Below are 23,499 nucleotides of genomic sequence, written 5' to 3'. Positions count from 1 at the left end.
GTTTATTTCAGTACAAATGAGAAGAATAACCAAGTCCATTGTTCAACTGCAAAAGCATAAGCAATATGCTTAAGCAGGGTATGACCTTGCTTTGAAGTCCCCACTTCCTTAATCTGTTTGTCTCCTTGAACATAGGATTCAGCTTCATTCTGCTTCTTCTGTTTCTTTATTCTTTGAACCATATATTTTTTTATTTTTCCTTTATCATCTTGTTCCTTTTCAGTAAAATGTTCTTCATAAGAGTAAACTTCATAATTATTCAAGAAAATTTGTACTTGTTTGTTTGAAACTTCTTTTGTCAAAGCAATTAAACTACATCTCTTCACCTTAGCCTGAGGCAGACTTTTTCAGACAGTGTTTAAAAGCATCCATATTCTTCACCAAAACATCACAAAAATGATCTCTAGTCCACACACTAACATTCTTCTCCAATGAAACCTCTTGTGCCAGGTCTTCACAGTTCAAATCATCCTCAGCCCCCATGTCTTTCATAGTTTTATTAGGATGGTCCATTAAGCCCCACTTAAAGCATTTCACTGCTTCCCAAATACAGTCCCCAAATCCACATTCCTCCAAACAAAAACATGTTCAGGCCTATCACAGCAATACCCCAATCTCTACTTCTGTCTTAATTAGGCTTTCTATTGTTGTGAAGAAACACTAAGGTAACTCTTATAAAGAACAACATTTAATTGAGGCTGACTTACTGGTTCTGAGGTTCAATCCATTATCATCAGGACAGGAAGCATAGTGGCACCAGCACCCAGGCAGGTCTGAGGCTGGGGAAGGAACTGAGGGTTCTACATTTTGTTCTCAAGGCAAACAGGAGAAGACTAACTTTCAGGAAGTTAGTACGAGGGTCTCAAAGCCCAGTTCCACAATGGTACACTTCCTTCACCAAGGCTACACCTCTTTTGCCACTCCCTAGGCCAAGCATATTCACACCACATATGATAAGTGGATAGATAGATAGTTAATAGGAAGATAGATAGATGATAGATGATACCTAGCTAGCTAGATGATAGATAGATAGATAGATAGATAGATAGATAGATAGATAGATAGATAGATGAGAGACAGAGAGAGAGAGAGAGAGAGGAGAGAGAGAGAGAGAGAGAGAGAGAGAGAGAGAGAGAGAGAGAGAGAGAGAAATTATTATTTAGAAACATTCCTATATTGATACCAAATTTATGTATGTGTTCTATGGAGAAGAAAATAGAGTGGGCTCAGGAAGACAGTTTAAAGTATATTAAAAATTTTCGTTTATGTGTTTTAAAAGTAAGAAACCATGGAAAATCATTTGCTTACCATCTGTATTTGTAAAATGGTATTTTGTTATAGCCTTTGCAGAGTTTAAAATTATTTTACAACTATTTATTTTAAAGCCATATTCAGAGCAGTTAAAATGGAATTGAACTGAATTTCTATAGTTTCAGTCACCTTCAACATGGAAATAAATGGGTTAATTTATTGTAGTCAGTCTAGAGGAAGCAAATGCTCAAATGACAGGCATTCAAGTAATATACCATATGTAATATATGGCAAGATATGTATCTGCATATTAGAAATGGTAAATTACAAAAGAAATTGATCCTCCACGAGGTCAGCACATTGACATCTTCATGAACTAGATTTTTTTCTATTTGAAGAAAACAAACATTCCTAGGTCAGTGGTAAAGTTTGAATGACCCTCACAGTGACTGGATATAGGTGGTTTGCAGAGCAGAATGCAGGTGGGCTGGCTTAGGAGTTTAGTACCTTGACCTATAAAAAGCATGAACAACTGATCTGCAGAATATACCCAGATCCTTCTTACCCAAATGTACAATAGAATTCAAAAGAGTAGCCTCACAAAACTGAATGGATTCATCAAAACTCACATCCAACATGTTGCTTTCATTTAAATTGTTTTCAACTTACTTTATCAGTTAAAGGTAATGTTGTTGCAATCAAAATATTAATTTCTGCAATCAGAAGAATTTCATAAAGTTAGAGTGAACTCTAAAGATGATCTGCAGAAACAGTCAGCTTTCCTTGAGAAATTACTAAAGTAAGAATACAGACACAGCCTATAACATTTTTAAATGTTGCAAGTCCTAACATTTATTATATTAAATAAATAGAGGTACTGGAATCAAAGTATTTTACTATGAGACACAGACTAACGTCTCCAGGCTGAGAAGCTGGCAGTGTGGATCTCAGATCTGAATAAACTGTCCAAGGCTTTATTGAAGAGACAATGGTGGGCTTTTACATAGCAAAGCAAAAACTTAGAGAATGTGATAAGCCCTGTGTTGACTTTGATGTGAGAGATGGCAGGCTCTGTTATTACTGAGATATTGAATACTGGAGAAAACTAGAAGTCACCAGAGTTTTTTCCTTGTTCAGCTAGAGAGTTAGAGTTATTTGTAACCAAGATAGAGACATTTGAAAGGGCAAGCCTATCAAGTGATGAAATCAGTTGGCACAAAACAGATAAAAATCCCACACCTATTCATCACAACACTCATAGGAAACTGAAAATGGGAGAGTTCTCAAGTTAACAAAGACCATTACATCTTGTATCCATGGTAAAGGGAATGTGGGATCAAGAGAAGTATTGCATAAAAGTTGAAAGACAGTTGACATTTCTACATGACAGAGTGAATACATTAGTAACAATAACTGGGTTGGTAACTTGATACAGAAGTGGCATATACAGATTTGACATGTACAGGTGTGGCATATACAGATCTGGCCTATATAGATTTGACATATGCAGGTGTGGTATATACAGATGTGACATATACAGGCACTACTAAATCAGTGTATTATTTTTTCCATTGCTGTGACAAAAAGCAATTTAACAGAGAATGGGTGTGTTCTGGCTTACTGTTTAGGAATGTATACAATTCATAATAACAAGAAAGACACAACGGCAGAAGCATGAGGTGATTAATCTCGGTGCAGAGTCAGTCAGAAGAAGGCAGACAAGAAAGAGTCAAGTTCAGAGCACATCCACACTCATTCATTTCTCCACCTTTTGAAGGTTCCACAACCTTCTACAACACTCCTACCAGCTAGGAACCAAGTGTTCAAACACATGCATATCTGAGAACACTGCAAATACAAACTACAGAAGTCAGTGAGGACAAACAGGCTCAGCAGTCAAACAGCTGCACATTAGTTGCAGCATCAGACAAGCATGACAGGTCTGAAGTTCAATGGGTAGAGCTTGCTTTTTTAAATTAAATTTTTCTAACTTATCTGTTGATTATTTTAGATTTTCCATTAGACAACTTAGAAAATGATGTTTGACTTCTAATGCATGAAAACTTTTTAAATTAATTATTTTCACTGCATCATTTCCATATATGAGTATACTGTGATTTTATTGTATGTGCCCTCAATGTTGTTCCTTTATATTCTCTCTCATATCCCTCTTCTACAGTCTTTTTCTCTTGTTTAAGTTCCAGTAGAGACTCCTTGGTGGATTCCATTTTTTCAGGAGTCTGGAGATAAAGGACACTGGCTGAGAACAATAATTGAGGAGATGATAGGAAGGAATGGAAGGAGACATTTATCAGGAGAATGACAGACTGATAGGCCATGGTGAGCCATGGTTGTTAGGAAATACCTGCATCTATGTGAGGATAAGGACTGCCAATTTAAAACAAAGGCAGTCACTACTATTCCCACTCTGAATCACTCACATGGAACAACTATAAATTTAAGATCAGAGCATCTACTGACTAGATTTTTCAGACTGGTACAAAACATGAAAATGAGTGGAGGAACTTGAAATTGAAGACAGGAAATTAATTATAATTCTAGCAGGACAATGTGTCACCAAAAAGGACTTCAGAGCAGTGCAGGAAGATGAAGGACTCAAGAGTTAAATACTGACTAGGAAGCTGTCTAAGGTTACAGAAGTGCTGCAAGTTCAGACAGTAGAGAGGGTAGATTAGATAGACAAGAAACAATCTTTTGTGATTTTTGTTTTTTCTAAGACAGGGCTTCTCTTTATAGCCCCATCTGTCCTGGAACTCATTTTACAGACCAGGCTGGCCCCAACCTCAGAGATCTGTCTGCCTCTGTCTGTTTTTTTAAACAGAAAGGAAGAGATTAAAGGTCTATGACACTACACTCAAGCTACCAAACTCTTAAGCTGACACATCGAGAAGAAATATTTATTTTAAAAATATACTTTAATCATTTTAGATTCATTAAAATATAAACTGATTGCTTTATGTATTCTTGATCTGCATATATTTCTCCATATTAACTTTCAAAATATTTTATTCCAGTTATTATGTGTGTATATATTTATTTATTTAGTGTAGGGAGAGGAGCATAGAATTTTAGTGGCACATTTGTTAAGGTCAAAGGACAACTTACAAGAGTCAGTTATGTCCTTCTCATATGTGTCCCTGAAATTGAACTGTGGTTGTCAGGGTCTACAGTAAGCATTTGTACCTGCTGAGCTCTCTCACTAACCCTACTACTGACTTTAACTTATGGTAAGAAGTAATGGTTTCAGTATGACATTTTTTCCAACATAGTATTTGTATTAATTATTTGGGAGTTTCACATAATGTGCCTCATCACATTCACTTCCAAGTCTTCCCAAGTCTACTCCCCAACCCTTCCCATTACAAGAAAGAAAAAGATTAAAATAAAAGTCCAATTTGTGTTGCCCATATGCTCACAGAGAGTAGTCAAAGGGCCCCCAGTGACCAGACCCAGACCCCCGCCAAAGCCATCAACAGTGAAGAGGATACTTCAGGATTTGTGTCACAATTTTTAAGAGTTCTCTTCAAAAGCTTTCTGTCTACACTGTTTCTCCTCTGATACTTTGGGGTGGGGCTTGGAGGAGAGGTTATTATAGGGCAGTACCAAGATTGCCACGGCAGAGATGGCTCCTGTGGTGAGCTAGAAGCAGAGATGGAATAAATTCTCTCCTCTAACCCCAGGGTCTAGGTATCCTACACCAGGCCCCAGCTAACAATCTGCTGCAGCAGCCACACAGGGCTGGGTAGACAAATGAGAAATGACACCATCAAGTCAGTGCCCTTTCCTTCCCTTGCCATCAGCCCTTAACTGCCATGGAGGAGCACGGGTTGTGGTACTACCCACAGGCTGCAAGCATAGCATTCTTGCAGAGTGAAGGGTCACTGAGGGTAAGGTGGTGTGACCATGGTCTGTACTACCACCTGAGGATATTTTGACAATACATGGGGAGCTTATGAATTTCAAGAATGGTGGTTTGCTGAACATTGATAGAACAGATATTGCAGATAAAATTGCCCATGGCCTGAGGTCAGTATTTCTATTTTGGTCAAGGTTCAAAAATGGCATATATAGCTAGATTATGCTAGCCCTTTTTATCCTGGGAATACTTTTATTCCTGCCCATTGTGTTAAAGCTTTTCTTCAACAACATAAATATGCTGGCAGCCAAGTGCATGGCTTGAACCTGAAAATGGACCCCCAGACAGAATTATTAAATTAACAGGCTGCCACACCAAGGATAGGTAAGATTCTGCACAGAGACTTACCAACCTAAGACAGAAGTATATTGCTTTGGATAATGCATATTCCATGATGAGTAAGGAAGGCATTCTTGTCAGAATGACTTAAGACCGGCTCAATCTTGTTAATGAAATAAAAAAGGGGGAGAGGCAGATCTCTTCTGGGAGCTGCTTGGCAAGATCCTGGCATGGGCCAAGAACAAGAAAATGGGCTACTTGGCAGGAATCTGACATTAAGCTAGAACAAAGAAGTAATTTCAGGTAGGAATCTAAATCTTAGGCTAGAACAAAAAAGTAATCTCAAGCAGGAACCTAAATATTAGGCTAGAACAAAGAAGTAATTTCAGACAGGAATATCTCTTTAGTATGTAAACCTGATGTTTTTCAAGTATAAACAAAAACCAAAAATGTGTATCTTGGTCATATGTTACTTCTGTTTTTTTATTTCTTCAAAATATGCATACTGATTTCTATAGTTGTTATACAAGTTCATAGCCAATGAGGAGTGCATCAGAATTTTTCTTCATTCATGTCCTCTATGAGAGCCATTCTGGGTAAAAATGAAATTTTAAAGTAACTTTAATTTGCATTTCTCTGATAGGTAAGGATTCTGAAATATTTATTGGATCATTGTGTATCTTTCTTTGCAAATGTCTATAAAAATTATTAGTCCAATTATTAACTAGATAATTTGGCTTTTTATGCTTAATTTTGGAGTTCTTTATATATTAAAATACTAATCTCCTGACTGGTGTATAATTGGCAAGGATGTTGACCATTGTGTCAGCTGTCTTTACCCTGGTGATTATTTGGTTGTTATGAATAAGTTGTTTCATTTTGGGAGAACTTATTTATTAGTTCTTGGGCTTATTTTCCATAATATTAGAGTCTGTCCCAGAAATTCTTTGTCTATGCCCAAAGCTCAAAATGCTTGCCTATGCCTTCCTCCAGTAATTTCAGAGTTAAGGATCTTAAGATATTTAATACATATTATTTGATTTTTAGGGTGATAGACATCAATGTAATGTCATTCATTATACATGTGAAATCTAGTTTTCCTAGCATTGAGGCTATCTTTTCCCATATACTTGCATTTTGTTGTATTTTTTAATTGCATATATTTGTACTGTATTCTCATCATTTCCCTTCTCCTTTTCCAACTCCTCCTGGACCCCACAAATATTTTTTTCAAATTCATGGTCTCTTTTTCTTTATTATATATAGCCTCTTGAGTTCATTTAGTGTTGTTTAAATGTGTGTGTGTGTGTGTGTGTGTGTGTGTGTGTGTGTTTAGGTCTGATCACAGATTGTAGATAGCTGATTAGGATGCTCATTCTAATTCCCTATAGCTTTTCATCTATAGATGAGGCTTTATTAAATTTTCCCCATCCACATACGCATGTCAACTAGTTTTGTCATTATTTAGGTGTTGTTTATGCAATTATATAATTGAGATTTTACAGATTTAGCTTCCCTGTAACATATGGAGAATGGCACCTTGCATTAGAGATGCTGGGCCTCTGGCTCTGCCCCTCTTCTATACATGTTCCATGAGCCTTAGGTATAAGGATTGTGTTTCTGCTGTTGTTCTTTAAATTTTGACTAGTCATGGCTTTCTGTAATGAGCTCTTTCTACTACTTTGTCACCTTTGATGGTAAAAGGTAAGAGGTATTCTTATTTGTACACATAAGGGTAAGTACGTAGAATGCAGTTAGAAAGTATCATGGTTTATATAATTGCGCTAGTATGTTCCCTTCTAGATTCCATAATTTCACCAATCATGAATAGTTGGCTGGGTTTACAGTGTCAGGCATAAATATTCTCCTATTGAGTAGGCTTTAAGTCCAATAAGAGTTGTTGGTTACTGCCAAGTGATAAGTGCCACTATTATACCTTTGAGGATATTTTTCTCATCCTGGACATTGTGGTTTTGGGCATCACAGTTTGGTAGGACTACTGACTGCTTTATTCTTCTTATACCCTTTCTCACATTTTTTTTCTCTATTCTGGCTCGCAAATGAGGGCATATCGGCCACCCGTATTATTGACAATTTACCAAGTTAAGTACTACTCTCTTTCAGAAACACCTTTATGAATACATTAAGAAAGGAAAAAAAAACTGTTCTCTGGGTATCACTTAGCTCAATGCAATGAGCACAGAAACTTAACAGAGAGAATTAAACTGTTAATCCATGTCAAATATCTCACATACATGATATTTGTGTTGAAACCCTACAGTGTACTAAAATATTTTAGAAGAATCTCTTCTAGCTTGCATCATTTAATTAAAATTTTCCTCTTTGCTATGGGAAAGCATCATAGTTTCTGAGAAAATATATAAAATGTGGAATTCTGAAAAATATTCTCTTGATAATAAGCATAACAATCTGTACTTCTCCCCTTAGGAAAAATATTTGCATCTTGAAATAAATAATGCTACTTAAGATGAGTGGCAAGTTCTCAGAAAATCTTCTCCTTTAAAAACAAAAAAGCCTCTCTTGTTTATTCTGTACAGTAAATACAGTAGAAAGAAAGGTTACTCAGAACTCAGTGTTCTACTTTTCTGTATGTTTTTAAGGCCACCAAATAATGCTGAGTCAAAGTGATGCTTTTCTGTTTCTTTATCCTTCCAATTTCAAATTAAAATTTAGCAGTGAAAGCATGACAATAAACTAAAAGATAAATTAGACATCAACAAACTCAAATCTGATGTGCATTAGGGGACAGTATCAATGAAATGAAAAGACAATGTACAGAATGTGATAGAATGTGGGTCGTACATTTGCATCAGATTCAGGATCTTTAACATGTTACAAAGAAAGTAACTAAACTCCACAAATTCTAACCCAACAAACACAAGGACTTGAATGGACATTTCTCTTAGGGAATGATCAAAATACTTGTGAATATATATTTCAATACCACCGATCATTAAGGAAAAGCAAATCAAACACAATGTAATGGCACTTCACACCCACTGGACAGACAGACAATAAGTAGTTTTGGTTAGCATGTAAAATAATGCAGGACAGTCTCTTTGAAAAACTTGAAATTTCTCAAGTAATTAAATAAATACAGAATTGTCACTTGGTTCATTTATTCAGTTTTATATAAAAGAAATGGAATAACCTTCACATAACTACTACATTACTCATAATAGCCAAATATAGAAAATAGTCAGATGTTTTGGTTCATTTATGTTTCTAAAACAATACAACAGAACTAAAACCTAGTAATTTGATTAAAATAGATGATTATTTAGCATTAGACCTGAAAACTCATAAGTCTAAGAACATGGTGCTGGCATGTGATAATGGATTTATTCCTGAATCAAAGGATACATAGGGTATTGCCCAAGGCTCCCAAGAAAGAATATCAAGGAAAGCACATTTTTATTTCCAATCTATTCCCTCAATCATCCATTTATTAATCATTTAGTCAATTAATGGATAATCCATTTATGTAGATGGAACTGTCATAATCCAGTTCCTTCACAAATGTCTTACCCAACAACTTCCATTGACATATGACTTTAAGGATTGTTTCAACACATAAAACTTGGAAGATACATTCCAATTGTGGTAAGTATCCATGAACTGATGAGTGGGTCAATGTACCATAGTACAATGGAATACCTCTCAATCATAGAAAGGTATTGAAATTAACCTTGAATAAATTCTGACAGAACCTAACTAAAGGTCTGTTGAAACTTCAGCCCCCTTCTCCCAAAACTGCCATTACATATATCAGTCACCCACTATCTCATCCATACTGATAGCTGGGACAAGCCAATTTCTGAAAATTAAATGGCCTTATCTGAACAAATTATCTGTGGAGAGAGAAATAACTGAAGGGTGCATGTAGCAACCTTCAGCTGAATTTAACTTCTCATTCTGATTTGTAGGATATTCCCTAAATATTCTATAAAAGCTCCAAGTATCACCTCTTCCTTTCTCAGAAATTCCCTTTTCCAATGGGGGAGTATTGTTCCCTCGCTATTTTGAAATAAGAACCACATCTACTGAGGTCAAATTGTTCTCTTTCTCCCTCTGTCTCCTTACTTTGCCTCAGAAATTTAACATAAAGAAATTAAGTTCAAGTACAGGCCCCTGTGGGTTCCCGCTTGAGCTCTCTGAGTTGACATGAAGAAGATTTGTTTAAACTGGAGATATTTAAGACTCACCAGATACTGAAAGAAGCATTTGTGAGTTATATACTCTATTATTCATATTAGAAACAAAATAATAGGAGAATCAAGCTTCCATGGCTATAGCTTGAGTCTCAAAGACCCAATGGATTGAAGGTTTCCTATCTAGGTGGAGCATTTAGGAGGTTAGTCCAACATAGGTAGTTTAGTAACTCTGAATGTATCATTGACAGAAATAATAGAACCTTATAATAGTTATAAGGTTTAGATACCTGAGAAAAATAACTTAAGGAAACGCTTATTTCAGTCCAGTGTTTGAGAGTATAGTCCATTGTGGTAGGGACATATGATTCTTAAGTGTGTGTGTGTGTGTGTGTGTGAATTTGACACAAGCCAGGGTCATCTGAGAAGAGGGAATCCTAACTGAGGAACTGTCTCTGTACAATCAGCCTATAAGCACGTCTGTGGGATTTTTTTTCTTGATTCATAATTGATGTGGGAATGTCCAGCCCACTATAGGTGATTACTGGCTGGTATAAAGGTAGCAGGCTGAGCAAGCCAGTAAGCAGTGTTTCTACATTGCTTTCTTCAGTTCCTTTCTTGAGTTCCTAACCTGACTCTCTGGATGTCAGACTATAATTTGTAAGATGAAATAAATCCCCTCCCCCCAAGTTGATTGTGGTCATGTTTTATCACAGAAATAGAAACCATAACTAAGATAGAAACTAAGGTAATCTGAGAAGAAGGAACCTCAGTTGAGAAAGATCCCTGTTAGATTTGTCTGTAGGCATGAACATCTATGAAGCATTTTCTTAATTCATTATTGATATAGAAGGGCCTAGCTCACTGTGGGAATGTGGGTTAGAGTTGTATAAAAAGGCAAGCGGACACCTTGGTGTGGTGATGTACATTTATTTCCAGCATTCTGGAGGCAGAGCTAGCAGACCTCTGTGAATTTGAAGCCAGCCTGATCTACATAGTGAATTTGAGGCCAGCCAAGGCTGGGTTGAAAGACCATGTCTCAGTGTATTTTGTATATTAGCCTTCTGTCAGATGTAGGGTTGGGGAAGCCCTCTTCCCAATGTGTAGGCTGTCATTTTGTCCTATTACAATGTCCTTTACCTTCCAATTTTTTAGTTTCATGTTTCAGTTCCATATTAATTGTTGATCTTAGCACCTCAACTATTGGTGCTCTGTACAGAAAGTTGTCTCCTATACCAATAATTTTCAAAGCTATTTCCCACTTCCTGTTCTATTAGGTTAAATACATGTGGTTTTAAGCTAAGGTGTTTGGAATTGAGTTTCATCAACCCCAAAAGACCATCAAGGAGCCTATTCTGATATAATCTGATATAATCACTTTAGGGTCTCTTTATTCACACTCAAAATTGAGCTTCCCAACAACCTTGACACAGCAAGACTGTAGAGCCCTGAGCCTAGTTTCAGACAAGTATTTATAGAGGCAAGAAAAGGGTATCTAGCCTAGTACAAATCTGGTTGGGGGGCATTATTTTTAATGTAATTGGCTGATGCCAGGAGCCAAACCATAAACTTAGCTTCTACTTTCCTCCTGATTAGTGGTTGTTAGGAAGTGATGTGTCAGGGATGGGCTTGCAACCTGGGGGTGCAGACTTGTTGAGGAATAACCTGGAAACCAATGCTAGACACAGGTTTTGTTGGGGGATAGCCTGGAAACAGGTGTTAAACATAGGTCTTGTTGGGGGGAGCAACCTGGAAAATGGTGCTAGGTACTGGCCTGTTAGTTAACTTGAGTTCAAACCTTAGGCGAGGTTCTCTAAGATGTAGTCTGAACCCAAAAGATTTGGTCTCTTGGTGCAAAGTAATCAATGTAGATCTATTTGCATTCTTCTACATGCATACATCCAGCCAGACCAGCACCATTTGTTGAAGATACTCTCCCTTTTCCATTGTATGGTTTTGGCTTCTTTGTCAAAAATCAAATGGGCATGGGTACATGGGTTTATTTTTGAGTCTTCAAGTTCCACTGAGCAACTTGTCTGTTTCTATGTCAATACCATGTGACTTTTATTCCTATTCATCTGTAGTATACCTTGAAATAATGATGGTGATAGTTTCAGAAGTTCCTTTATTTTATAGGATTGTTTTAGCTATCCTGGATTTTTTGTTTTGCTATATAAAGCTGAGAATTGTTCTCTCAAGGTCTGTCAAGAATTGTGTTAGAATTTTGATGGGAATTGCATTGAATCTATAGATTGCTTTCCATAAGTGGCCATTTTCCCTATGTTAATCCTATCAACCCATGAGCATGGGAGATATTTCCATCTTCTGAGATCTTCTTCAATTTCTTTCTTCAGGGACTTGAAGTTCTTGTCATACAGATCTTTCACTTGCTTGGCTAGATTCACTCCAAGGTATTTTATATTAATTGTGACTGTTGTGAAGGGTGTCATTTCCCTAATTTATTTCTTAGCCTGCTTATCTTTCTAGTAGAGGAAGGCTACTGATTTGTTTGAGTTGATTTGATATCCAGCCACTTGACTGAAGTTGTTTATCAAGTTTAGAAGTTCTCTGGTGGAAGTTTTGTGGTCACTTAAGTATACTATCATGTCATCTGCAAATAGTGATATTTTGACTTCTTCCTGTCATATTTGTATCCATTTGACTTCCTTCTGTTTTCTAATTGCTCTGGCTAGAACTTCCAGTACTATATTGAATAGGTAGGGAGAGAGTGAACTGCCTTATCTAGTGCCTGATTTTATTGGGATTGATTTAAGTTTCTCTCCATTTAGTTTGCAGTTGGCTACTGGCTTGCTTTTACTATGTTTAGGTATGAGCCTTGAATTTCTTATTCTTCCAAGACCTTTACCATGAAGGAATGTTGAATTCTGTCAAATGCTTTCTCAGCATCTAGTGAGATGATCATGTAGTTCTTTTCAAGTTTGTTTATATAGTGGATTATATTGATGGATTTTCAAATATTGAACCATCCCTGCATACCTGGGTTGAAGCCTACTTGATCATGATGGATGATTTTTTTGATGTGTTTTTGGATTCTGATTGCAAGGATTTTATTGAATATTTCTGCATCAATATTCAAAAGGGAGATTGGTCTGAAGTTTTCTTTCTTTGTTCTGTCTTTGTGTGCTTTAGGTGTGAGAGTAATTGTGACTTCATAGAACAAATTGAGTAGTATCTCTTCTGTTTTTATTTTGTTAAATAGTTTGAAGAGAATTGATATTAGGTCTTCTTGGAAGGTTTGATAGAATTCTGTCCTAAGACTTAATGATTGCTGCTATTTCTTTAGGGGTTATGGGACTGTTTAGATGATTTATCTGCTCCTGATTTAACATTGATACCTGGTATCTGTCTAGAAAATTGTTCATTTCATCCATATTTTCCAGTTTTGTTGAGTATAGGCTCTTGTAGTAGGATCTGATGATTTTTTTGAATTTCCTCAGTTTCTGTTGTCATATCTCTTTTCAGTTCTGATTTTGTTAATTTGGATACTGTCTCTGTGCCCTTTGGTTAGTCTGGCTAAGGGTTTATTTATCTTGTTGATTTTCTCAAAGAACCACCTCCTGGTTTTGTTGACATTTTGTGTAGTTCTTTTTGTTTCTTCTTGGTTGATTGCAGCCCTGAGCTTGATTATTTCCTGCCATCTACCCTTCTTGGGTGTATTTGCTTCTTTTTGTTCTAGAGGTTTCAGGTGTGCTGTCAAATTGTCATTGTATGCTTTCTCCAGTTTGTTTTTGTAGGCACTTAGAGCTTTGAGTTTTCCTCTTAGCACTGCTTTCATGGAGTCCCATAAGTTTTGGTATGATGTTTCTTCATTTTTGAATTTAATGAAAAAGAGTATATTATCTTATTAGAGTACATTCAAGGTGTCTATCAAACCCCAAAGAGTGGGATCATGTCAAATCTCAGAAACAAGTTAAAGCATGGTCAACTTGAATTTTACAGCAAACAGAAATGAACTTGTTCAGGTCTTATAACAAAATGGCTTCCATTTTTAAGATGGAGTCAGGCTGATCCATCACCAGACATAAGGTTTACTGCAGTCATTCTCCCTAGATCCTTATCTTAAGCATTGTTTCTAAGTCAATAAAAATTCTTCTTATGGACAATGCCATATATTTTATTAAGAACGTCAATGTAAACATTTAAGCATTTTTGTGCTTACAGGGCTGTGATTTTTTTTTGAAAATATTTTTTCTAAAGTTGTGCTATAATTAAATATGACAAAATAAATGTGCTGAAGTTAGACTCTAAGAAATACTGAATCAACATTAGTTACTAAGATCAAGCTGGTACAAGTTTCATTCTTACCTCACCCTAATCTTTTTTCCCTGCCTACTGTAAAACCAGTGAGTAAACCCCCATATTAGAATATCCAACAATTTTTAAAGCTCAGTTGCTGTCAGAACAGTGTATCCATACATTGCCAAACCTAGATATTTGATATAAAGCTAAATATCTGATAGAGTCGTTGAATGCTTCAGGTTGTTAGGGGTAGTTATTCATTTTATGAACTTTATTTATTAGCTTCCAGTTGTATAAATCTAAACAAATGGGGCTTCTGATCACATTCATCCACAGAAAAGAGCTGTTCTCTGCTGGGTGAGCCAGCTGTCTGTGGCTTTTTGCTGTCCTTTTTCAGCAAAAAAGCCCTTGTACTCTGGGAAGCCTCTGAAATTACTACTTGTGATTGCCACTCAGAACTTTCTGTCATGAGGTGGCTGTGGCCTGCTTTCATGACTCTGAAGTAATTTTCTTTTGGCCAGAAATGTTCATATGCCAAGCAAACCACTACAAAAGCAATGTTCTTTCTGATTTGAAGAAGCAGCAAAAAAGGAGCAAGTAGAATCTTCCAACCTATTTAAAGCATGCTTTTTTGTATTTATAATTACTAGAAATATACTTATCAGCTATGTCTGCAGCTATATTTTATCAACTGCCAAAACAAGAAAATTACAATAAATTCATTATATATATCTTTAGCACCATTTGAGACATTGGGAAATGTGAGTAATAGAGTGTAAACATTTAGAAAGAAAAATATTAACATATACACGTCTATAATCCATTCCTGAAAAGCTCATAGTCAGAGCGTTTCATGGTATTGAGATTTCTGACATTCTTGCTCCTACTTGAGAAGATGTATGCACACTATCACTTGGAATGAAATATCCAGCAGTTATTATAGTAAATGCCAAATCGATCATGAAGTTACAGTGGAGAAAAAGAGTTAAACTGATACATACATTTTTTCAACAAGAATTAATACTAGTAATGACAAAAGAATCTGCTTTTCTTTTCTGACACATTCTCTAGCACCTGACTCCTAAATAGCCACAGTGTTCTGATGGTTAATAATGTTAGTGTGTGCATATAATCAAAATCAGTGTCTGTTTGCGATAAATGCTAAAATGTTTAGGCTCCACAAAAAACCTTCCACTTTGCCAAGAATGTTGTGAACATCAACAAATCAAGGTGTCTTGTTTCTTCACATCTAGTCATTGAGTTTTCTTTGATGAAAGCTTCTGGGTTCTCAACGTCCTTTGTGGAACCTTTCCAGAGTTGTTTCTTTGAAACATGAATTATTCCTTTGCCAAAGGCAAACAAGAACAGGCTTAAGTTTGATTGCTGTCTTACATATTTGTGTAGAAAATTTAAAGTTGAAATCAAATAAAGGCAACTTCAGCCACAGCTTCCAAAAATCACCATTGTGAAAACTCTCAGATGAATCAAACAAGAAAGTATTCACTAATAATGTTTTCTCTCATAGGAAAAATCCAGATGATAGATAGATGATAGAGATCTATAGTATGATGGTTATTCTTGGTCGTCAGCTTGACTACATCTGGAATCAACTAAAACCCAATACTATAGAACACTAAAGTATAGAATATAGAGTAAGAAATTTTTGCCTAATTTTAAATAAGAAGATCCAATTGTGATCTGGATCTTTCAGATATGAAGACACACTTTTTATCTGGATCTTTTGAATTGAGAAAAGACACATCTTTGAGACCATTTGAGCTGGGAAAACCCACGTCTAATCTGGGCCACACCTTCTGCTGGAAGCCTATATAAAGACACAGAAGAAGGACGCTTTTGTTCTTTGCCTGCTTGCTCTTGCCTTGCTAGCACATCCATTCCTTCTTTGGTATTAGAGCCTATTTCTTTGGGATTCCAGTGTATACTGAAAACCAACTGAGACATCCAGCTTCATGGAAGAAACTACTAAAGTCCTGGACATTTCATTCATAGCCTCTAACTATTGGATTAGTTAGACTGCAGCCTGTAAGACATTTTAATAAATTCCCTTTCTATATAAATACATGAGAGAGAGAGAGAGAGAGAGAGAGAGAGAGAGAGAGAGAGAGAGAGAGGATAGATAGATAAAGATAGATTATAGATAGATACATGATAGATAGATAAGTAGATAGATAGATAGATAGATAGATAGACAGACAGATAACAGATCGGGCTGTGAAAATAAAAGGGAAAGTATTTGGGATGTAGCAGTAGCGTAGTAGGAAGCAGGAGTGGGACAGAAAATGCTAATGGAGGGTGAACATATCCAGATGCATAGTATACTTCAATATGAAGGCCCCAAGTCATTTATATAAGGAATATATGATACTAAAAGTGTTACTAAAAGAAATGCTGCAACTTCTCCTCTTTCTCTAGGAAACACTTTATATAGTTTTATCTGTTACATTTCTGTCACTAAGACATAACTTGCATCAATCAGAATTCCATCATCAGAAGACAAACAGAACAAAACTAACCAAACAAATGAAAAACAAAAAACTGTAAGCGAGATGTTGCTTCCTTATATGACAATGATATTATCACTGTTAGTTGCTACTTTTTCTTTTTTTTCTACTTTTTCTGTATGCCATTAGGAGTTTGTGAATATTAACAAATATTGGAGTTGCCTTACCTCATCATTGAACTTTTGGTGTTAAGAATAAGTCATAAAAGAAATTAAAGTAGATTTGCACAAATGTGAGAATGGCATCCTCTACATAGACACCTGCTCATATTTGTCTTACAGGCTCCATTTATGCTTTTAATCATTTTATTAACATGTACTTGTTGCATATGTTAATGGAGTTCAATGTTACATTTCTAAACTTAAATAGATAGACACTAATCAAATCGAGCCCTCCTTTTCAATGGCAGCTACTCAATAAATAGTAATTATCATTATACTTTCAGATCAACTTCTTTTTTAAGCTTCCACATATGAAAAGATGCATGCAGTACTTGTTTCCTGTGTTTGACCTATTTCAATATATATATATATATATATATATATATATATATATATATATTCTATCTATTGTCTATCTGTCTATATTAGTCAGGGCTCTCTAGAATATCAGGATTTATATTATATATACATTACAGATACTCTCACAATGGCTGAATGGCTGTCTATAAATGGGATATACAGGAATGCAGTAGTCTCTCAGGTCTCAAAGCTGTATGTCTCAGCTGATCTTTAGTTTCCCTTTGCTGATTTTACACACACACACACACACACACACACACACACACACATCTAGAAGAAGAATAGATAGATCATAATGTAGACCTGCCTTTTTGTGCTTTAGGAGACTCCTTGTTATTATATTTTTTAAATCTATGCTTGTCTTTTTGTTAATAGTATTCTAAGATAAATTGATATCTCATTATAATTTTGATTTACCTTTCCCTAAATGTCTTAATAAAATATGTATTTTCCATTTATTGGATGATTATATATATATTTCTTATTTTGAAAAGTGTTTGTTCAGGTCCTGTACTCATTATTAACTGAGTTTCTTTTTGTTGTTGTTATTGTTGTTACTTTTTTAAGTTCCTTAATATATCCTTAATATTAACCTATCTATCAAATGAATAGTTAGCAAATATTTTCTGGCATGTGCTAGGTCACCTCTTGATTCTGGTGGTGGATTACTTTGCTGTCCAGAAGCTTTTCAGGTTGCTGTAATTCTGTTCATCAAAGTTTGCTCTTGTTTTGTATACCTTCAAGTTCTCTTCAGAAAATCATTACCTGTACCAATGTAAATCAAGTCCCTTGTTTTATTCAAATAGTTTTAGAGATTCAGATTGTATGTTTAGGTACTTTGTCCATTTGGGACTGACTTTTCTACTAATTGAAACCTGTTACCCTAGCTCATATTTAAAATTAATATGTACAAAAATAATTTAGCTTAGTACTCAGTGAACAATCCAATAAGTTAAAAGGCACTTAAGAATTTGTACATGTATAAAATATTTAACAAGAAAATATTGAAATATTGTTGTAATATGTGCAAAATTTCAGTTCAACACAGTCTTTCACCACTATCTTTTGGTTCCCTGATTGATGGCAGAAACCATAGCTATGTCTACTGAGAACCATCTATATGTTGAAGCTAAAGAAATGGCTCATCAATTAAGAGCTCCTGCAGTCCCAAGTTTAGTTCCAGTTCTCATCAAGCCACTCACAACTACCTCTAGTTCCAGATCTAGGTGGCCCAACACCCTCTTCTAACCTCTATAATCATGTACATGCACAAAATTAATTAATTAGGTAGATACATACATATAGGTTTGTAGGCCTGCACCCACTACACAGGGCACAGCCACTTGTGGAGACAGGACACAGGGGTTTGACTGCACTTATCTCACTCTGGAGGATAGGTGCTGGGCTGTAGGGAAGCTCTGAGGCACTGCTTGGGGGTGCGGGGGAGCACAGTTTGACACATGGGAAGGCCAGAAGTGGTTCAGGGGTCCCTGGGCCTGCAACAAGGGTGGGGCCATGGGTTCTTAGGCTCTTGAACATCCGGCATCACTGGAAGTTGCAGAAGAGCTAAGAATGGAGGGTGCCGAGGGCTGCATCTAGCTGGGGGGAGGGGGACCAGGGGGTGAACTCTGGCCAATCCCAGGGGTGAAAGTGCTTGGCTTGACCAGTTGTGGCTGGGAGTGCAGAGAGGTCTTTTACAGGAGATTAGATTGCTGTGGCAGCTCTGTAGATGAAGACCTTCTCCATGGCTCCCCACAGCAGATCTTGTTGAAAAGAGGCAGCCCATGGTTCCAAACACTTTATTATTGTCATGGCAGAAAATGGATGTGTAAAGCCATACTTCTCAGGGTGGATCTGAGATTAAATACTTTCTGCAGAGAGAAATATCTGGGAAGAAAAGCTTATTGGCACACCTCTGGTCCCCTAGGTACCTCATTAGCATGGAGAACTCTGTTTTGAGTCTACTTGACACTAGTCACATCTTTTTTCATATTGTCTTGGTCTGAGATGTTAGGGATGCCTCATCTACATGTAGAAGGGATTAGGGCATTCCACTTATGTGACTTGAGGCCACATCTATAGGGGGCTGCAGCTATGCGACATTGGACTGGTGCCAGGACCAGGTAAAGTCCCTATTGTCCCTTCGGGATATCTGGGCTACAAGCCTTTACCTTACCTGGGTTCCTCTCACAGTCCACAGCCCCACACATACATAGATACATAGAAAAATAGATATTTTAGAAAGTCTACAACCTAACCTGTGCTTCTATAGAGATGATTGTTCAGACTATAACATGAAGACCAGCACTGCGTGGAAAGATCAGCCAACAATCACTTTTGCCACTTTTCAAATTTCAGACATCAGTGTTTCCTACAAATTTAATAATGTCAGTTAATAATACTTCTAATTATATATGCTGAAGTAAGAAAAGGACCTGCACCAAGGAAGACTCAAGTGTCTTAATTATTTGATATAAAAGAAAAGAAAACCCTCAGATAATGTTTTTACATACAATTAAACCTTACTGTTTATCACTCTCAAGTTTGGGAAATCCAAGATCATGATGTCAGGAGGTTTGATAGCTCATAGGAAATTGTTTTATAAATAGTACTTTCCATGTGTTCTCACATGGTTAGGATGAAAAACAAGCTCCCTCAGACCTTTTATGAAAGAGATTAAAATCTCACTCACAAAAGCAGGACCTTCATATATCAATTTCTTATCATATATCTATTGTGAACAAAATACCTGGCATGAACAACTTACTGTTGGAGATTTTGTTTTAGCCTGCAGTCAATGCTGCTGAATCTCATGCATTTGTGAAGAACATGGTTAGAGGAGTATGTTGTAGAGACTATTATTTACTTTGGAATAGACAGGCAGGAAGCAGAGTGAGAGATAGGAGGGGCCAAGTGACAACATGTTCCCGAGTATCCATCTCCAGTGACTTACTTCCTTTAGCCAGACCCCACATCTTAATGTTTCCATAACAACAACACCAGCCTGGACCAAACATTTAGAACATGAACCTCACGTCTTATTATCATCACTTCAGAAATAGTTTTCAACACCTTAACTGGGGAGTGAGGCATGAGCAGAGTACTACACCAGAGTACTGAAGACACAAAACTGAAAAATCCTGCTGTTGATAAAATTTTTCCTTTTGGGGATATAAGTAACATTCACCCCTCCTCCTAAGGTCCCAGTTACAAACCAAGGCACCATTCCACTGAAATTCACTCTGGGGAACCATTTCTTTTATTGGGCTTCCTCACAGAGCTAGATAGATGACTTACCAATTAAGAACATATACTGTTCTTCCAGAGAACTTAAGTTCAATTAACAGTACCCATAATAGAAGGCAGCTCATAGCTGCCTATAACTCCAATATACAGAGGATCTTACTCTCTCTTCTGGTCTCCAAGAGTACTCTACTCACATGCACATACCTAAAAACAAGGAGAATATATATATATATATATGTATATATATATATATATATGTAATTAAAAATTAAAACTAAAATCTTTATAATATTCTATTATGTTCAAAAACTATATTACATTGTTAAATCATTTAAAATTTACCAAAATTTTATATCTTCCAAAATTAACTATTATTAGTAGTAGTTCTTGATTACAGAGGTCACTCAAATGGTGGGATTGAAAAACAAACCAGTGTTTCTCATGCAACCTTCTTACTGTTAACTCATAGAAATGCCAGCCGTCTGACAGTCAGAATGCTTAATGTTAATAATACAATGGTAGATAACACAGTGTTAATGTCTTCCAAGAATTCCAAGTCAGAGTAGGTCAGTTAGAGAACAGATACAACAAGAATATTCATAAAGGAATTAGCATGGAGCATGGCCATGTCTTAGCTATCGTGAATAGAGTAGCAATGACTATGTTCACATTTTAGAACTGGAATCTCCCATCTATTATTTAGTTAAAGAATACATATTAGGGAGTTCGTCTGATAGCTGGTTGCAGTTTTAGGATAGTTGTGATGGACTTAATGTATAAAGCAAACTATACCATCATTAGTGTTTATAAAAGCCTCTAAGAAGGATTCTCATGCCCTTCCCAATTTGGCCTAGTTCCTTTTCCACATGAAGCCCCCTCCAGCAGCTGAGGAGCTGTTAATAAGTGACAGTTGTTGGTAGAATGAAAGCTACTTTTCTTCAAGGATGTGTGTTGGAGATTGCTACTAATGCTTTGAATCTGCATGTCCAGACACTATAGGTCCTTGTGCCCAGTAGCTTCTTGATCCATCAATAAAGATGCCAGCAGCCATTGGCTGGGCATAGGGACCAACACTTAGAGTTGAGCAGGTAGGACTCAGAGGAACAGGAGAATTGGGATGGCTCAGGGTAGAAGGATGGGACACAGGAAGCCATGTGAGATTTCAGGTGGGCTACTGGCCACTCCCCCATTTGGGCCTGGAATATCAGGAGAAGGTTTAGGAATGCTCACCTTTGAAGTAGCCAAGCCATTTAAAATAAGCTAACGTATCTGTATCTTTCATCCTTGGATCCAAAGATTCCCTGGGCAGGTGGCTAGAAGCACAGCCTGCTAGGAGCACAAAGTGGAGAACCAAAAACTTCTGCTAGGAAGGTGATCATGGAGAGATCACCCACTCCAAAAGTAGTCCTACACCCATGTTTAAAAAAAAAAAAAACAGATGCGTGCCTCTGCGTGCGGTGCAGCCTTGCAGCCCCCGCCCCCCACCGCCCCCGAGGGAGTTCGGAGTGGACCCCGCCAGCCCACGGGGTGGGCATGCGGCGAGGTGTCCACTCGCTCGAGGCCGACCGGCCGCCATGGCCGACCGGCCGCCATGGCCGACGTGAGTGCGGATCAATCCAAGTTGCCGGGGGAGAAGGAAGTGTGTCGAGATTTTGCTGTCCTGGAGGACCACACCCTGGCTCATAGCCTGCAAGAGCAAGAGATTGAACATCATTTGGCATCCAATATTCAGCGGAATCGTCTGGTACAGCATGATCTCCAAGTTGCTAAGCAGCTCCAAAAGGAAGACCTCAAAGCCCAAGCTCAGCTCCAGAAGCGCTACAAAGCCCTTGAACAACATGAACAACATGAAATTGCTCAGGAAATCCAGGAGAAGCTGACAATTGAGGCTGAGAGACGACGCATTCAGGAGAAGAAGAATGAGGACATAGCACGTCTTTTGCTAGAGAAGGAACTACAGGAAGAGAAAAAGAGGAAGAAACACACTCCAGAGTTTTCTGGGAGCAGTGCTTTTGGAGATAATTACTATTATGAGGATGGAGACCAGTCAAGATCAAGGAGGGACAGGGAACTGGGTTCTGGACACTCAAAGTTTTGTAGACTCCAAAATGATGGGAAGACTGCAAAGCAGAAGGAGAAACCAAGGCATCAGCAGGAGAACTTGGAAGAGCTGGAAGAATACAATTCGTCAGAGAGATCCCTGCCTTCTGCTAGCTCGGGCAGAGGGAGGGATGATGCCCAGACTGTCTGTGAACAGCAAGAAAGAAAGAGGTCTAGTCAGGAGAGGCTCTGGAAATCTCCACTTTCAAAGATCCGCGGGGAGGTATTTCTGAGCACTGACTCTGAAGACTGGGAAGCTAACTGCAGCCTTGGAACTTGGAGTTGGGAAAAACAGTCTCGACAGCATGGCAGACTTTCACCCAAATCTTCACAGAAAACAGGATTTCCCTGTAAGGAAATTGTATATGGGAGGGACCTTGGGCAAGGTGAACACAGAGAAATGAGACATAGGACCAGGACTTCTCCCTTCTCAGAGGATAAAGAACTTCGCCATCACTGTGTTGCAGGAATGAAACCAAGAGGAATAAAAGAAGCTGTTTCTACCTCAGCTCGAGCAAGCTACAGGGACCAGGAGTGGTATGATGCTGAAATTGCCCGGAAATTGCAGGAGGAAGAACTTTTGGCTACTCACGTGGACATGAGAGCAGTTCAGGTTGCCCATGATGAGGAAATTGCTCGACTTCTGATGGCTGAAAAAAAAAAGCTTACAAGAAAGCCAAAGAGCGAGAAAAGTCATCTTTGGACAAAAGAAAACATGACCCTGAGTGCAAGTCAAAAGGAAAGTCGGCACACACAAAGTCAAAAGAGGGTGATGAAACACACCGTTCCAAGATTGACCGGCCTTCATGACCACTGCCACCTACAGGGATGGGCGCTGAGGATATGGACCCCACCCATTTTACAAACCAGCATAGTGCTACACGTCATTTCCCAAAGTCAGAGTCCTCACTTAAAGGCTTCCATAATAAGCAGTAAATCAAAACAAACAACAAAAAGGGATATGCCTTGAAAATGGACATCTTATAGCACATACTACTGAAAGATACAACATGCATTCCACATTGGCTGTTGTCCTGTGTGCCATTGCTGGGAGTTACTCTCAAGTGTTTTTTTTTTTTTTTAACTAAAAAAGTATTTCACTTCATTTTAAAATTTTGGTAATTTTGGTCACTTGGGCAGTGTAAGAAAACGTAGTTTCTGAATATTGGCCACCTCTTCTGTGGATATATTTCCTGGGACAAAATAATTCT

The 23,499-nt window shown here is 37.5% G+C and overlaps 1 pseudogene; it reads left to right on the top strand.

Annotated features, from left to right (window-relative positions):
- Positions 1–21,779: 21,779 nt before the first annotated feature.
- On the top strand, positions 21,780–23,224 carry LOC114626068 (annotated as a pseudogene).
- The last annotated feature ends 275 nt before the right edge of the window (positions 23,225–23,499 follow it).

The sequence above is a fragment of the Grammomys surdaster genome, unplaced genomic scaffold (assembly GCF_004785775.1).
Source record: "Grammomys surdaster isolate TR1022 unplaced genomic scaffold, NIH_TR_1.0 226, whole genome shotgun sequence".
NCBI lineage: Eukaryota > Metazoa > Chordata > Mammalia > Rodentia > Muridae > Grammomys > Grammomys surdaster.
This window is presented reverse-complemented; position numbering and strand designations above follow the sequence as displayed.